Below are 13721 nucleotides of genomic sequence, written 5' to 3'. Positions count from 1 at the left end.
GGTGTGACCAGACAGTACTTGGTGTGATCAGACAGTACTTGGTATGTTCTGTCACTACGTAGTGGATGTGACCAGGATGTAGTGGGTGTGACCAGGATGTAGTGGATGTGACCAGGATGTAGCGCGTAGTGGGTGTGACCAGGATGTAGTGGGTGTGACCAGGATGTAGTGGATGTGACCAGGATGTAGCGGGTAGTGGGTGTGACCAGGATGTAGTGGGTAGTACGTGTGACCAGGATGTAGCTGGTAGTGGGTGTGACCAGGATGTAGCGGGTAGTGGGTGTGACCAGGATGTAGCTGGTATTGTGAAATAATCAAGTTTTGTGTTCTCAGAGGAAGTTGAGGAATCAGCAGGCAGAGGGGGCTGTAGGTGGTCTGCGGCTGGACATCCACTCTCTAACAGAACTACAGCGCAGGGGGGTCCCGGCTACTGATGACTCCCTGAAATACGGCTATACCCTGGGGGATGATGGGAAATACGGTAAGTTCAGTCTTTACATCTCCAGGCTGGTCAGTATACTATTACTACCCAATATTGGTGCTTCTTGGATACACTCTGCCCATACCAAGAGCCAACATCCTGACCATACGTTACACAACCCTCCCCCTAGAGTGTATCTAAGAAGCACTAATACTGAGGTACTGATACCGGGGTATTGATATGTGACTTGATACATCTAGAGAGTGATCAGGGTTCTCTGTATGCAGTGTTCAGTCCCTGCCCGGCCACCATCCTGATGCTGTACAAGGACCAGTCATTACACAGTGCGGTCAGCAGAGGTCAGCGTTGTGGGGTCATCTTGGACCGGACCTGTTACTATGCTGAGCAGGGGGGACAGAGCTCAGATCTGGGGTACTTTGTGCATGAAGGCGAGCAGGTAAGAGATTCCCTACAACAGGTAACATGGATCAATCCTTTCTATATTACATGGAGAGCTAATACCAAGAGATAGCGGAGGGCGCCAACATCAATCCCCAGCAACAGCCCCTCCCCCAAGGGCAAACGACTTCTGCCCCCAGGGCAGCTATAGCTTACAGTAAATAAGCCCTCCATGTACTGATCACCTCTCCACCATACACAACCCTTACAGTAGAGAATCCCTCCTTGTACTGATCACCTCCTCCATAAGATAGCTGTGTACAGTCCTTGAGAAATCCTCTACTGACCATGAACCTTCTCTGTGCTCCACACAGGATGTCCTGTTTCCGGTGGAGTCCCTACACCAGGCTGGAGGTTATGTCCTACACAAGGGGACGGCCACAGAACCCCTGAGGGTTGAAAATCGTGTGGAGCTGTTCCTGGATGAGGTATCTGTGGGAAGTCCTGGGGGTGTCCTCAGCTGCTGGGCTGTGATCTCACTATCCTCCCATCTCCACACAGGCCCAGCGCACCGTGTGTATGGAGAAGCACACCGCCACCCATCTGCTGAACTTTGCCCTGCGCCAGGTTCCGGGGGAGAGCGTGGCACAGCGCGGGTCTCATGTCACTGCCGAGCGACTGCGGTTTGATGTCAGCGTCACGGTGAGGAGCGGAGAACACGTAGGGGTGGGGATTTAGAAAACTGCAAACCTGTTCATCTGGGGTAAATTGCCCGACCCCTAGTAGGATGGACACTAAGGGAAGAGTTGCTTCTCCCCCAGTTCTCATTGTCCGAGGGGGACAGACACTGGAAATTCTCCACTACCAAGTCTCTCTTCCACTTCCCAGTTGGAGTGGACTCTTCCCTGGTTAGTGGTGGGATTGGGGGACTCTTTCTCCTCCGTGGTTAGTGGTAGGATTGGTGGATTCTCTTTCCTTCTTGGTTAGTGGTAGGATTGGTGGATATCTACTCCCTGGTTAGTGGTAGGATTGGTGGACATCTACTCCCTGGTTAGTGGTAGGATTGGTGGACATCTACTCCCTGGTTAGTGGTAGGATTGGTGGACATCTACTCCCTGGTTAGTGGTAGGATTGGTGGACATCTACTCCCTGGTTAGTGGTAGGATTGGTGGACATCTACTCCCTGGTTAGTGGTAGGATTGGTGGACATCTACTCCCTGGTTAGTGGTAGGATTGGTGGACATCTACTCTCTGGTTAGTGGTAGGTTTGGTGGACATCTACTCCCTGGTTAGTGGTAGGTTTGGTGGACATCTACTCCCTGGTTAGTGGTAGGATTGGTGGACATCTACTCTCTGGTTAGTGGTAGGTTTGGTGGACATCTACTCCCTGGTTAGTGGTAGGTTTGGTGGACATCTACTCCCTGGTTAGTGGTGGGATTGGTGGATTCTCTCTCCTTCCTGGTTAGTAACAGGATTAGTGGACTCCCATCTCCTCCCTGGTGAGTGGTAGGATTGGTGGATTCTCTTTCCTTCCTGGTTAGTAGTAGGATTGGTGGATTTTATTTCCTCCCTGGTTAGTGGTAGGATTGGTGGAAATCTCCTGCCTGGTTAGCGGTAGGATTGGTGGATATCTACTCCCTGGTTAGTGGTAGGTTTGGTGGACATCTACTCCCTGGTTAGTGGTGGGATTGGTGGATTCTCTCTCCTTCCTGATTAGTAACAGGATTAGTGGACTCCCATCTCCTCCCTGGTGAGTGGTAGGATTGGTGGATGATTCTCTTTCCTTCCTGGTTAGTAGTAGGATTGGTGGACATCTAGTCCCTCGTTAGTGGTGGGATTGGGGGACTCTTTCTCCTCCCTGGTTAGTGGTGGAATTGGTGGACTCTCCTTCCTGCTTGATAATAGGAGTTCCACATTTGTTTTTTTTGCACCTGTTTGCATGGAACCCCCCCCCAAAACAACCCCCAGCAAACTATTAAATATTCTGTAAAGCCCCTCCCAGGAGGTCTCGGTGAATATCACTTTTCTGTTGTGTTCTCAAAAAAGCCCCTCCCAGGAGGTCTCGGGGAATATCACCTTTCTGGGTGTTTTTATGCTGACAGATTATTTGTCCCTTTTTGTATATTCTCTCACACAGTCTGTATATTTTAGGGGCCGGTGAGCGGTCAGCAGCTGCAGGAAGTTGAGAAGAAATTCCAAGAGGTGATTGGACAGAATCAGGAGGTTTATACTGCGGAGATCCCACTCACAGACGCCAAAAATATCCCAGGACTTTTCAGTGTGGACAAGGTATGTACCCTGAATGGATGTAATCCATCCAGGGTCCGGAGAGTTCTTTTTACTATCGAGAGTCAGAGCAGTAACCTCTCCCCCTTCTCCAGAGCAACAACCCCCCCTCCAGAACGGTGACTCCTCCCCCTACTAACTGACCCCCTCCCCCCTCAGAGCAGTGACTCCCTCTATTCCAGAGTAATGATTTCTCACCCTCTCTTTAGAGCAGTGACTCCTCCCCTTACGGAGCAGTGACTCCTCCCCCCAGCTACTGTTCAGGCTCTGTAGGAAGTTTTCAGTCAGAGAGAGACCGTCTGAAAGGAAGCAGCTTCTGCTGTGCACCGTCTGTAGATAACCCACAGTGCTCTGGGAATTCCGTGTTAGAAGTACGTCTGTTAAATGTTTATTTGTGAAGCTTCTTGTGAGAGAAATTTAAAAATTCATATATTTTGCTATATTTTTATTGGACCATAAACTTCAACTGTGGACGGTCACCACCGGGTGATGCACAGATTGTAACCGCCCACTCAAGGAAGTGTGACATAATTGGGAGAAATTTACCATAGGGAGATATTGGCAGCAGCCATTCGCTGTACACAGGAGCGTCCATTGCTCACATGAAGGGAGGAGTTTGGGGGATAAGAAGGAGGAGAATTTTTATGATGGTGAGGCTGTACTTTGTATATAGAAGTGTTTGCTTTCTGGGTGGAGTTCCCCTTTAACAGACAGACCGGTGGTTGGACTGTACAGGATACCATTGGTGGTTGTGGCCTGGCATTCCTCTACCCCTGGTCTCCTCATTTCTCCTCTCCCCCAGGTGTACCCAGATCCGGTACGTGTGGTCTCAGTGGGCGTTCCCGTTCAGGAGATTGTGAGTCCAGCCTTCAGAGCCGATCAACAGACGTCGGTGGAACTTTGCTGTGGCACGTAAGAGACAAGTTTGTCCCAACTGAATGTGTGTCGCGTTTTGGTGTCTCCTTCCTGAAATTCTCCTGGATCGCCCTCCCTCTCCTGGTTCCTCCCGGGTTCTCATGAATACCCCTGACCCCAACTCCTTCTGGACCCTCTACCCTCCCCACACCCAGATTCCTCCTGAGATTCTCCTGGATTCCCCTTGAATTCTTCCTAAGATTCCCCAACACCCGCCCCCCCACACTTTCCAATTCCTCCTGGGTTCTCCTGGATTCCCCACCACTTCCTGAGGTATCCTGGATAGACTCCTCCTGCCAATTATTTTCAAACTTTTCTGGATTCCCTTCCTCTATCCTGATTCTTCCTGATATTTCCATGGATTGCCCCTTGATTTCTCGAGATTCTCCTGGATTATTCCACCTCCCCTTACAGCCACCATCCTCCCCCATGTCTCTCTTTTGAAATTCTCCTGGATTCCCTTTAGTTCCTTCTAAGATTCTCTTGGATTCCCTTTAGTTCCTTATAAGATTCTCCTGGATTCCTCAACCCTATCACCATGCTTTCCAATACCTACTGATTTTTCCAAAGGTTTCCTGGTTCCACCAATTCATGATTCCTCCTGAGGATTCCCTACCTCTATCCTGATTTTTCCTGAGATTTTCATCCCTTGAATTCCCTGAGATTATCCTGGATTTTCCCCCACCCCAAGATTCCTCCTCAGATTTCCTGCCACCAGTTTTCCCCACCCATTTCCCCTAATACTCAATTTTCTTCTGTGTTCTATTGGCCCATTGATTCTTCTTGGGGTTCTCCAAGACCCAACCCCTCTCCCCTTGAGATTTTAATAGGTTTACCACCCCTTCCTCCTGAGATTCTCTGGGATCCCCTTCCTGATCCTCTTGAGATTCTTCTGTATCCCCTAGCCACTCTCCCATCCTGATTTCCCCTGAGATTCCCTGGGTTCCCTAAATGCTCATGACCCCCCCCCCCGCATTTACTCTTAAAAACTCCCTTGTGTCCCCCCCCAAGAAAGATTTCTCCTCAGGTTCCCTGGGTCCCCCCTCCTGATTCCTCCTGAGATTCTTCAGTATCCCCTACCCTAGAGCCACTCTCCAACCCCCCTGATTTCTCCTGAGCTTCCCTCAATTCTCAATACCTCCCCTAAATTACCCCCAGACATGTTCCTGGGTTCCCCAAATGCTTATGACCCCCTTAATTCTTCCCCTAGACTACAGCCACCCCCAACCCCTCCAATTCCTCTTGAGGATTTCCTGGATTCCCCATATTCTCATGATCACCCCCCTCGGGATTCCTCCTCAGGTTTCTTGAGTCCTCCCCTTCTCAATACCTTCTGAGATTCACCTGTATTCCCTTCCTGACTCCTGAGGTTCAACTGTATTCCCCCCAGACATATTTCTTCTCAGGTTTCCCCTCTCCTGATTCCTCCTGAGATTTTCCGGGAACCCCTACCCTACATCCCCCCCAATTCCTCCTGAGGTTTCGTGGATTCTCCTAATTTTCATGATCACCCCCCCAGGATCCCTCTGTTTACCCCCCCCCAGACAGGTTCCATCTCAGGTTTCCTGGGTCCCCTCCTCAATACCTTCTGAGATTCATCTGTATTCCCATCCTGACTCCTGAGATTCAACGGTATTTCCCCCCAGACAGATTTCCTCTCAGGTTTCCTGGGTCCCCCCCTCCTGATTCCCCCTGAGATTCTCCTGGATCCCCTACCCTACAGCCACCTCCAACCCCCCCCCCAAATTCCTCCTGAGTTTTTTTGTAATACCCTAATTCTCATTGCACCCACCCCCCCATTTCCTCTGATTCCTCCAGTTCTCATGAACTACCCCACAAGTCCTCATAAAATTTCCTGGATTTCCTCTGATTCCTCCTGAGACACCCGAACCTCCCAATTCCTCTAAAAAATTCTTGGAACCCCCACCTCTCATTTCATATTGAGATTCTTCTGGATCCCCCTGATTCCTTTTGAGACACCCAAACCTCCCGATTCCTCTAAAAAATTCTTGGACCCCCCCACCTCTCAATTCATACTTAGATTCTTCGGGATCCCCCCTGATTCCTCCTGACATTCCTCCTGACTGTTTATATGCAGACACCTTCAGAAGACGGGAGCCATTGAGGATTTGGTGATCATCTCTGAGAAACCTCTGCTGAGAGGGATTGTCCGCCTTATCGCCGTTACCGGAAAAGAAGCCAGAGAGGTCAGATTTCTGAGGCCACGCCCAGCACACATCCATTCAATCCTCTGCATGATACAATTTAATTATATTATTTTTATTATTGATGATGATTAAGAATTAATGATCAGTGAAATTTACTGTACAATAAAATATAAGACCTCCCAGGGTCACCTTCATCCTCTGATCTTCTCTCCAGGCACGGGAGACGGGACAGGTTCTACGCAGGGAAGTGGATTCCATCGTTGAGCGGATGAAGATGATGACTCCTTCCCTGAACGACGCTCAGAGGTTGTCCAAGGAGGTCGGACTTGTGACGGATGTGAGTGAAGATCAGGGGGTGTCACAATTCACACCGGGGGGTGCATTAGAAAACGGGTAATGCTATAGAGCGGGGGGGGGGGGGGAATGTGGTCACATGACCTACAGACGAAATAGAAGGGGGTACTGAGGGGAAAAAAAACGATGGACACCAAAATAAAAATAAGGAATATCACATTGGTGGGGATATCTCGTTGATTGAGGGAGACAATCTATCACTGGAAGATCCAACAAAGCCGCCATAACCGTGTCATTGTTCCTTTACATTGCAGAGTGTGGACAGGCCTCCATGCCGCAGTGGCAGAGGAAGGAACTACAGGCGTCTCTCAAGGCTTTGCAATGATCGGCCAACACAGCTGTGCGGAAGGCGATAGGGAGAAAGGTAAAGGAGGGGCGGGGCTATTTTACACATGGGGATAGGGAGATGGGTAAAGGAGGGGCGGGGAAATATATTTTATACTGTGTGGCCGGATGACAGCACAGCTCTTCATTGTATAGAATCATCCCAGGTATAGGATCTCCTGGAATAGAGTGGACTTCAGTCCTGGGAGATCTCCTGCCACCAATCAGATTCTAATGCTCCTTTTCCCCCTCCCCCAGGCTGCAGAGAGAGTCCCGAGTCTGCTGGAGAGGCACGGTCAGCGTCCCGTCATCGTGGACTGTTTGGAGGAGGAGTCTCTTCCGGTGAGATATCGCCATTTCTTCTCCTGATATAGAGAATCTCATCCTTCATCCCTGGAACTCCACCTTCCTGGAACTCCCCCTCCCTCCGCCTTGCTGGAACTCCCCCTCCCTCCGCCTTGCTGGAACTCCCTCTTCCTCCCTGGAACCCCTTCTCCCTCTGCCTTCCTGAAACTCCCCCCTCCCTCTGCCTTCCTGGAATTCTGCCTCCCTCCACCTTCCTCAAACTCCTCCTCACTCTGCTTCCCTCCACCTTCCTAGAACTCCCCCTCCCTCTGCCTCCCTGGAACTACTCCTCTGTGCTCTTCAGGCACTCCCCCTATCAGTAGGCTGATTGTTGTTGCTCCCATCCAGTCTCAGTAGAGCAGCCTGATGATAGACAGCGAGATGGAAGGACAATAGAGTGTTAGTGAAAGGTGTGGGAGTGTAGTCATCAGAGGTTGGAGAACCTCCCATATTGTCTTCTCCCATTAGTAATTGTGTGTGTGGTGCCCCCTGCAGGTCCTGATGAAGACAGTCTTCCTGCTGTGTGAGCAGTGCCCGGGCTCGGCGGTGATGCTATTCAGCAGGCAGAGCTCTGGGAAGGTTCTGTGTGCATGTCAGGTGTCCAAGGTAAGGGGGTGGGGGGCTTTTATTTCACGTCGGATGCATGTGTATTTAGGAATTCCGCTCATGTGATCTCTTCTCTCCTCCCCCTCAGGGCCCCTCCCCTGTTCTGTCTGCCCTGGATTGGGCGGTGTCAGTCTGCTCGGTAATGGGTGGTAAGGCTGGCGGTTCGGAGGGTTCCGCCAATGAAAATGGAAGCTGTGAGAACCTGGATGGCGTTCTGAAGGCGGCACTGAAATTCGCACAGAGAAAACTCAGGGACTCTGGACATGACACACGGCGGGCGGGAGAGGACTGACCCCCCTGGTCTCCTATTGGTGGAACGTGAGAGGTTGATGGGGGACAAAGAGGTCATGTGACAGATGTGGACATCACACAGGAGAACATACGTGTATTTTGGGATGCTGCAGATGGGGTCATAGGGAGGAGTCATGTCCCTGAACACAGCTGGGTGTGGTGCCGCCATATTGGGGGCCCAATTCATAGCCAGCCAATCGGAACAGAAGGAGCCTCACATGGTGTTATCACATCTCACAGTGATTTGTGGGTGCACAAAGATAGAGGTTGGCCTTCCACCCTGGGCCCTCCAATGGGATCTGACTTCAGATTTACATTACTGCTGTTGGGTGTGACTTTCACATTATTAATGTATGTGCTTTGCTGTTCCATATTTCCATGGCTGTATTTCCTATGCAGATACATATTTTCTTTATGTATAACAAGGACAGCCAGTGGCATTGTTGCGGAATAGTGAAAATAAGAGGACCTGTCCATGGATGGAGTGCAAGAAGATCTGCGCTTGGGCCCCTCTCCTTTATAACAATGACTAGATCCCAGTGATCTGATAGGAACCCATCTGGGTAATATTGATCCAGCTGACACCATAGATGCCCCTTTGAGACAGGTCCTCTATCAGTGTCCCTTTAGCAGCAGGTGGAATCATTGGCTCTAGATGGGCCCCTGGCTGGTGTGCTGTATCTTTCCAGGGGGGCATCTGTTCTGATGACCCTGCCGTGTGTTACCATTTTTAAAACTAAATCTGTATTTATTTCTTCTTTAAGGGGCCCAGGAATTCAGAAACTGTCGGGTTATACTGCCACCTACCGGAAGAAAGGGACACTGGCAAACAAACTGTGGGCCCAGTATAGCCCCTCCTACTCCCAGTATGCCTTAGTTTTGTGGGAGTGTCCAGGAGAAGGGTTGCCTTTTCTCTGTCTATTTTTATAATAATAAAAGATGAATTTTGGGATAAAGTTTGGCCGTGTTCTGACATTGTGTACGGGTGGAAATCTCAGGAAGAACGCCATGGGGGAACAGAAAAGAGTCTTCACCAACCACAAGATTGGAGGAGCACAACTTTCTACAATGTCTTTGTATGATGGAGGATTAGCACTGGGAACACCTGAGCTTATTTGGGGGGCAGCATATACTTTTGCCTCCACCTGAGAAGATCACACCTCACCCAATCTTATCCCCTCCACCTGAGGAGATCCCACCTCACCTCATCCAATACCATCCCCTCCATATGGGAAGACTCCACCTCACCTAATATTGTTTCCTCAACCTGAGGAGACCCCCCTTAACTAATGCCACCCCCTCCACCTGAGGAGACCCCCCTTAACTAATGCCACCCCCTCCACCTGAGGAGACCCCACCTAGCCCAAGGAGATCTCACCCAACACCATCTCCTCCACCTGAGGAGACCCCACCTCATCCGATACTGTCCTTGCACAAGGAGACCTCACCTGTTACCGTCCTCCTCACCTGATACTGTCCCCTCTACCTGAGAAGACCCCACCTCACCCAATATCTTCACCTGAGGAGACCCCACCTCACCAAATACCATCCCCTCCACCAGAGGCCCCTCCTCACCTGATACCATCCTCCCTGCACAAGGAGACCCCACCTCACCTGTTACCGTCCTCCTCGCTCGATACCGCCCCCCACCCGAGAAGACCCCACCTCACTCAATACCATCCTCCCTGCAAAAGCAGACCCCACCTCACCCGTTGCAGTCCTCCCTGCCCGAGGAGACCTCTCCTTGCCCGATACTGTCCCCTCTACCTGAGAAGACCCCACCTCACCCAATATCATCCCCTTCACCCGAGGAGACCCCACCTCACCTATTACCGTCGTCCTAGGCTGAGGAGATCTCTCCCCGCCTGATACTGTCCGCTCCACCTGAGGAGACCGCACCTCACCAGATACCGTCCTCACTGCACAAGACCACCCCACCTCACCCATTACTGTCCTCCTCGCCCGAGACCTCTCCTTGACTGATACTGTCCCCTCCACCTGAGAAGACCCCACCTCACCCAATATCATCCCCTTCACCTGAGGAAACCCCACCTCACCCAACACCATCCCCTCCACCTGAGGAGACCTCCCCACCTTCCTCAACACCATTCCCTTCACCTGAGTAGACCCCCATCACCATCCCCTCCACCGTGTGTATGATATCTGGCAGACTTGTCTCACACTGTCCACAACACAGACATCTCTTCCCTATTCCTACCTATAGCATTGGCTGCAGCTCTGACAGACTCTTATTTCCATAGAAGGGAAAGGTGCTTCACTAGAGACCTCAGGATTTCCTGCCTGCACCTACCCATCTTACCACCCATATCAAGGTGTGATTTGCCTGAGCTGTAACTTCTTCACCCACCACTAGGTGTCCTCAATGCTCATATGCATTCAATTTATAATATATATGAAACATGCATGTATTTTATGGTTCAAATTTTATGTTATACATACAAACAGTATATAATAGGAACATATTATGTGGTAAATATAGACAGTGCAAGGAAACTAATAAATGCAGGGGAAGGGAGAGGAAGGAAGCAGTGAGAGGGAAGGAAGAGGTGAGAGGGAAGGGAAAGGAGTGAGAGGGGGGAGGGAGAGATGAGAGGGAGAGAGGGGAAGTGAGAGGAGAGAGGGGTAAGGGAGTGGTGAGAAGGGGGAAGGGAGATGGTATCAGCTGTGGAGAACAAGCTGAAAAGTTGATAATAATCAGAGAATCGCAGAATAAGGTTAAAACAATATACAAAACTTTATTGATGAGTAAAAAACCTCAGTGGGGTAAATCTATAGAGAATAACACCTTCCAATAACTAGGTAACAATATTCGTAGCCCAATAATCAATTTGGATAATCAAGTCCCTTTGGGTAATGATTCATGACATGAAAACCTCCGGGGAATAATACATGATCCTCATATACAATATACCAGACATAAAATGTAATCAGAACAACCTATAGATAAATAATGGTAATAAAAATAGCAGCAAGTAGGCAGTGAAAGGTAAAGCGGCTGGACAGACTCGGCACAATGAGATAATGTCAGCAACATGGAGAAAGCGATTGCAGAGAGATGCAGCAAGCAGAGAGGCACTGGGCGCCGGTAATGCTGTATATGTTGGATAGAGCCAAAACACTTTATTACATCCAAGGAGAGGAGGGAGTGCTGGAAAAAGAGAAAATGCAATGAAGGGAGAGGAGAGAATAGAGAGCACAGGGAGAGGAGAAAGGGCAGCTAGAGTGCAGGAAAAAGAGAGTACAGGGAGAGGATGGCGAGTAGTATGAAGGATGGAGAGTAGTGTGGAGGATGGAGGGTAGTTTAGAGGATGGAGAGTAAGAGACCAGAACTTATCCAAAAATCTCTAATCCTGTTGCCAGTGCACTATATTGTGGCCTCGTCATACAAACTGGCTGTTGTTTACTTAAGAAAGCTTGCAGGGAAATTATTTAAATTTTTTTTTATAAATGCTTTGCTACAGCAGGTTCTATACAGGGTACAAATGTGCCACTTTACAGGCGTACTAAGGAGACCTCCCTGGCACTATGTAGAGTAGTATGGGGGATGTAGCATAGGATGGAGAGGAGCGAGTAGTATGAAGGACGGAGAGTAGTATGAAGGATGGAGAGTAGTATGGGGGATGGAGAGTAGTATGAAGGATGGAGAGTAGTATGGGGGATGGAGAGGATTATGAAGGATGGAGTGGATTATGGAGGATAAAGAGGAGAATGGAGAGTTTTAGGACAGCAGTAAGAGAAAGATGCGGTCTCTGTGGCGGTAATAGTGATTGTTCCAGTCAGCTTTTATTGATGAGAAACTTTAAAAAATTTATTTTTCCCGCCATGAATGAGTCCTTATGAGTCGGATCCTCATTATCATCATAGTAAGTATTGATAATATTGGAAAGTGCGGAATCCTACAGAGGGGAGAAGAGGGAATTCACAATGGGAGGCGACCATTATATCCATGAAGAGTAGAAGACTTTCCTTTAGAGGATTGCAGAGAAAGGTGTCGGTGAGTACATCCTCTATACATGGAAGAGGACCAGCAGACCCAACACCGGGACACAATCACCAGACAAATCTCTGGCCGTCTACAAGAGATAATTGTACAATTACACCGAGATATTACATTGTATACAGTCCATGAAATGTTTCATCAATACATATATATGTGAATGTGATGTGTATATCATTCCATTTTTACACAGGGACTCGATCATATCAGTACTTTCCATCCACAGAAGAATTGGGATCATGTGACCCGAGGAAGATCTGCAGATCCCAATATCAGCAGCAGAGACGACTGAGGAGATGATTGTATTCAGAATATTGAAGGTCGGCCCCATTCCCATCCCTGATACAGCCAGGACGGGTTTTATTATTTTCTGTTAGGAAGTGATTCAGATTTATTGAGGGGAGAAGCCAGAATCCAGGAACTGGGACTGATCAGCACCAGAGATGGATGAACAGTTCAAGCCGAGCAAAAGTTTGGCCCGAATATGGCCTGCTCGCCCATTCAGCAAACACCTGATATTGCAGTTAGCTTGGCGGGATGTTCACCCGCTGAGCGCCCCACAATGCACTGTGCACTTTGCAGTGCATTCTAGGGCCCTAATTGGATGAAGCCAGCGGTCAGGTGCAAGGCTTCACCAATTAGCACTGTCAGGGCCCTAATTGGACAAAGTGATAATGACTTTCTCCAATCAGGGCTCAGTGCTCATAGTTCCACCAGCCATGGTAGAGTGTGCATTTGTGTTATAATGCTGATGATTTTAAGCTCACTGTGTTGCCGTTTGCGATCAAGGCTTTCACACTGAGTAGAATCTGTTTTGCTCAGAGGGGAATCTGTCCACTGATCCTCCGCTGAGTGGAGTGGGCTGATGACAGGTTGATGTAAACAAACTAGCTGTCCATTTACACCTGACTGCCCTCCAATCCACTAGATGGAGGGGAACGGATCCCTTTCTGTTTTGTGTAGCGGAGATAGAGCAGAGGAGGAAAGTAAGGGTGAGGCACAACCCCAACAAGGCAGTCATCATGGAATAGTAGAGAGTAGCCCCCCTATTTCATCACATTGTGGCGCTGTTATCTCCTGGCCCACTTCCCACAGCTCAGCTGTCTGGGCCTTTTTTTGGACATATATATCCGAGTGCACTGTTGCAATTTGAAGCTTTGTCTCAAGTGCATCAAGCATGGAAAGATCTCCAACCATTTGGGTACCACATGCTTGACAAGGCATTTAACCTCCCACCACTCAGCCCGTTGGCAAGAGCACCTAAAAGCCACACAAAAGGGGCACAAATCTGTCCCTTCTCCTTACCTCAGTCTGCCCCCACTATACCTCATGAGCTCTCAACAGCTTCCACTGACAGGGATAATGGCAGTGGTGGCTGGTGCTCAAAATGTTTGGGGGCGCAAACAATCTGAAAAAAAATCAATTGCTGCCACTGTGCATCCCCCGCCCTGCACTTACCTGTCTTGGTGGGGCAGCGGGTCATGGCGATGTCCTTCACGCTCCTCGATATCTTCTCCCATCCTCTCTTCCCATCCTCTGCTATGATTGGATGCCTGATAGGCGGCGTACAATCACAGCGCCTGTTGTTTCAGCC

At 49.4% G+C, this 13721-nt stretch overlaps 1 protein-coding gene and 1 pseudogene across 1 annotated transcript in view; one reads left to right on the top strand and one right to left on the bottom strand.

Moving 5' to 3' along the window:
* The first annotated feature begins 312 nt into the window (after nt 1–312).
* On the top strand, nt 313–9066 carry LOC120933840 (annotated as a pseudogene).
* Nucleotides 9067–10840: 1774 nt separating this feature from the next.
* LOC120933838 (ribonuclease inhibitor-like) overlaps nt 10841–13721 on the bottom strand; it is a 30191-nt gene continuing 27310 nt past the window's right edge. Inside the window, exon 6 of the mRNA XM_040347251.1 lies at nt 10841–12203. The gene's annotated coding sequence lies outside the window, so the exon portion shown is untranslated. The remainder of the gene's footprint in view (nt 12204–13721) is intronic.

This window comes from Rana temporaria, chromosome 3, assembly GCF_905171775.1.
Source record: "Rana temporaria chromosome 3, aRanTem1.1, whole genome shotgun sequence".
NCBI classification, from domain to species: Eukaryota; Metazoa; Chordata; class Amphibia; order Anura; family Ranidae; genus Rana; species Rana temporaria.
The sequence above is the reverse complement of the archived record's forward strand: the minus strand, read 5'-3'. Positions and strand labels throughout refer to the sequence as shown.